This window comes from Myotis lucifugus, unplaced genomic scaffold (assembly GCF_000147115.1).
Source record: "Myotis lucifugus unplaced genomic scaffold, Myoluc2.0 scaffold_353, whole genome shotgun sequence".
Lineage (NCBI taxonomy): Eukaryota > Metazoa > Chordata > Mammalia > Chiroptera > Vespertilionidae > Myotis > Myotis lucifugus.
Window position 1 is genome coordinate 1,125,746 of NW_005871401.1, and position 4,325 is coordinate 1,130,070.

General features: G+C 43.4%; 1 pseudogene; it reads right to left on the minus strand.

Moving 5' to 3' along the window:
• Positions 1 to 1,281: 1,281 nt before the first annotated feature.
• Positions 1,282 to 1,721, minus strand: LOC102429337 (annotated as a pseudogene).
• Between the last annotated feature and the right edge of the window lie 2,604 nt (positions 1,722 to 4,325).

Genomic DNA, 4,325 nt, shown 5'->3' on the forward strand with positions numbered 1-4,325 from the left:
TAAATGCTTTAATCTCATAATACTGTTTCTGTTTAAAATGACTTAAATTTGAACTCTATCAATAATATATGGGTACTTTTTTTGTAAAAGATAAAAATATTACATATGAGCCTACATTCCCCTTTCACCATTATTCTTAATCCCAAATCTTTCCCAGAATCTCCCAAGGGAATCTTTTATCAGTTTATCATGCTTCCTTTACAGATCTTCTTCTAGGTAGAAACTATACAGCATGAGTTTTTGGGATGTAAGTGTGTTTTTAATATAAATAGTATGGGGTTTATAATAATTTTTATGGAATAAATTTGACATGTAAAAATTTGTATAAATTTAAGGGTGTATAGCATGTTACTGTGGTACATTTCATAAATGTTTGATTGACAAACACAGTGATATTTATCACATCCTATATAATAAAAAGGCTAATATGCAAATAGACCAAACGGTGGAACAACTGAACAATTGGTCGCTATGATGTGCGCTGGCCACCAGGGGGCATGCACAGAACATGGCAGGCATCGGCCAAGGCAGGATGGTGGAGCAGGTGATTGGGGGTGCCAGACCAAGGCAGGGTGCCAGTCGCTGTCATTGGGGTGAGCCTCTGGTGGTTACTGAAAATTCTTTGTTCCCACGTACCACAGTCCTGTCCAGCTCTTGCACCTGCTGCCGGCACTGGCCCTGTTCGCACCCACTGCCAATGCTGGAGCTGCTGCTCATACCTGCTGCTGATGCCTGGTGCCGCCCCGATCACTCGGTGCCATCAGCATGTGGGAGCAGCGGTGGCGGGAATAGGACTGTAGGCAGACAGGGTACTGGGGGCCATGGTGGGAGTGGCCGGGCAGGGGCATGGAGAATAGGCCAAGACACGCCCCTGTGCCCACTGCAGCCTATGGCCCACAGTTCCTTTTAAGGTGCACGAATTTGTGCACAGGCCCCTAGTTACATAATGAAAGTACAGTATTTTTGTCTATATTCGTTATTATGTGCATTAGATCTCTATGGCTGATTTATTACTTGTTGCAAGTTTGTACCCTTAAACATCATCACTCTTTTTTTTTTTTATTTAAATATTTTTATTGATTTCAGAGAGGAAGAGAGAGAGAGAGAGAGAGAGAGAGAGAGAGAGAGAGAGAGAAACATTAATGATGAGACTCATTGATTGGCTGCCTCCTGCACGGCCCACACTGGGGATCGAGCCTGCAACCCGGGAATCAAAAGGTGACCTCCTGGTTCACAGGTCAAAGCTCAGCCACTGAGCCCTGTGGCCGGGCTTGCCTCAGATGACAAAGGGCTTTAAGAGTTGGCATTGGGGCCCCTCTTCTTGCCAAAGGCGGGCACACCATTGACAAAACGCCGGTTGTACTGCTTCCGTCGCTTGGCCCGACCAGTCTTCTTCTTCTTTTTCTCCTGTTTGGCCACCTTGGGGGTCTGACCTCTTACTTTCCCAGCACGGGCCAGAGAACCGTGGACTTTACCTCCAAGCACGCGGGCGGCTACTTCCAGAGTGGACAGCGCCTCCACCCCACACTGGCCCAGGGTAGCCTCATCCTCCAGGGGTGTGCCTGCCAGGAGCACGACTTGATCTTCCGGAGCGATGCCCCCCAGGGAGGCTACGTGAGCCTTGATCTGGGAGACAGTCTCCCTGCCGGTCACCTCGAGGGTGTGGAGCTCCTGGGCGCGGACAAACAGCTGCATGTCGGCACTGAACTGCGGCCTGTGCCGCTCCCGCCAAGATGGAGTCGAGAAAGAGGAAGGAAGAGGAGCGTTCGCGTCCTAAGCGCTTGCTGCGTCAAACGTCACTCTTGCCTCCTTTTTAATACTCGGTGTTGGGTGGTCTGTTGGAGTCCAACCCCAGCAGGTCCAGGGATTCCCAAAGGTGTGGACGGAGTCGTCGAAGAAGAAAGGACACGGAGACAGCGTTCAGTTGATCAGCAGCCTGGCCAGGTTCTCTAGCCAAGTTCAGTCCAGGATCTCCAGCCAAGTTCTGTCCTTTGTTGTCTTGTTACATCGGTATTTATACCAGTTGATTTTAATCCTATCAATTTCTATTCCAAAGGTTAGGGCGTTTCTTATCTCCATTCCAGGGAGTAAAGATTATGTAGCTTAAGCGTGATTGTTCGTAGTTTAAGTGATTAACTACCCGCCTGGCACTTAAAGGGTATTTTTTTTTAATTAAATCTTTATTGTTCAGATTATTACATTTGTTCCTCTTTTTTCCCCCCCATAACTCCCCTCCTTCCAGCTCCCACCCCACCCTCTGCCCTCACTCCCCACCCACTGTCCTCATCCATAGGTGCACGATTATTGTCCAATCTCTTCCCGCATCTCCCACACCCCCTCCCCCCCCCAAGAATAGTCAGTCCATTCCTTTCTATGTCCCTGATTCTATTATAATCACCAGTTCATTCTGTTCCTCAGATTATTTATTCACTTGATTCTTAGATTCATTTGTTGATAGATGCATATTTGTTGTTCATAATTTGTATCTTTACCTTTTTCTTCTTCTTCCTCTTCTTAAAGGATACCTTTCAGCATTTCATATAATACTGGTTTGGTGGTGATGAACTCCTTTAGCTTTTCCTTATCTGTGAAGCTCTTTATCTGACCTTCACTTCTGAATGATAGCTTTGCTGGATTAAGTAATCTTGGTTGTAGGTTCTTGGTGTTCATCACTTTGAATATTTCTTGCCACTCCCTTCTGGCCTGCAAAGTTTCTGTTGAGAAATCAGCTGACAGTCGTATGGGTATTCCCTTGTAGGTAACTGAGTTTCTTTCTCTTGCTGCTTTTAAGATTCTCTCTTTGTCTTTTGCTCTTGGCATTTTAATTATGATGTGTCTTGGTGTGGTCCTCTTTGGATTCCTTTTGTTTGGGGTTCTCTGCGCTTCCTGGACCTGTAAGTCTATTTCTTTCACCAGGTGGGGGAAGTTTTCTGTCATTATTTCTTCAAATAGGTTTTCAATATCTTGCTGTCTCTCATCTTCTGGTACCCTATAATTCTGATGTTGGTACGTTTGAAGTTGTCCCAGAGGCTCCTTACACTATCTTCATATTTTCGGGTTCTTTTTTCATTTTGCTTTTCCGGTTGGGTGTTTTTTGCTTCTTCGCATTTCAAATCTTTGACTTGATTCTTGTGCTCCACTGGTCTGCTGTTGGGAGTCTGTATAATATTCTTTATTTCAGTCTGTGTATGCTTAATTTCTAGTTGGTTCTTTATCACAGCATCGACGGTCTCATTAGATTTCTTGTAGATCTCAATAAGTTTATCGGCGGCTTCTAGACAGTTCTTAAGAGACCTTAAAAGTGTGGTTCTGAACTCAATATCCTCCCTTGATAGTTTTGTCCTGTTTCTTCGTCTCCCCATTTTTTACGCTTTCTTGGTGCACCCCCTAGTGGTCTTTGTGCGCAGTCTTGTTGTAGTTAAGCATTCCATCATCACTCTTATCCCCTCCTCACTGCCTCCCATCCCCTGGTAACCACCGTTTTATTCTGTGGGCATTTGATGGGCAAATTATGTGCATTTGTGTTGTTTCCGAATCTTGGCTATTGTGAGTAATGCTACAATAAACATGGGAGTGCACATATCTCATTGAAATCCTGTTTTCATTTCCTTTGGATATGTTGCTGGATCCTATGGTAGATTTATTTTGAATTTTTTGAGGAAACTCCATATGCTTTTCCGTAGTGTGTGGACCAATTTACATTTCCATCAATAATGTATAAAGGTTCAGTATGAGATTTGTATATTGCTATGTCTTAAAGAGGTGTCCTTATTAGTAGTTAAGTTCCACCTCATTCTTTTAAGCAGTTTTATAGTGTTTTGTGGCATAGATAAGTCATAATTTATTTAGCCAATCCCCTATTGTTTACAAGGATGTGTTTTCCAGGTTGTTAATTGTTTCTTTATAATTCCTGAAAACAAATGCTGCACAGAGCATCTGTACACATGCCTCCTTGTGCACCTATGTGATAGTTTGTTTCTGTAAGGTAGAAATAATTTAGTTTCTAGCTCTGGCCTCACAAGGGCAGCTTGAATGCAGCTATGTGCCACAGAGGGTCTGAAAAATTGCCTCAAAATTGAAGAGAAGGGAAGAGTTATTTTTTAATCTTAGCAAAACATCAGCCCATTTCCCAGCTGCATAAAACAAGTATTAGTTTTCCAGTCTTGATGATTAACTATTGATTAAGAATGCTACGTATGGCATCTCCCCCCACCCCCCAAAAACACTTTAATATCTTTTCCTTCTTTTGTAGATTGCATGTTAAATATATATTTCAGCAATAAAAAATAATAGCCACTTTGTATTTACATGAAAACATGCATAAA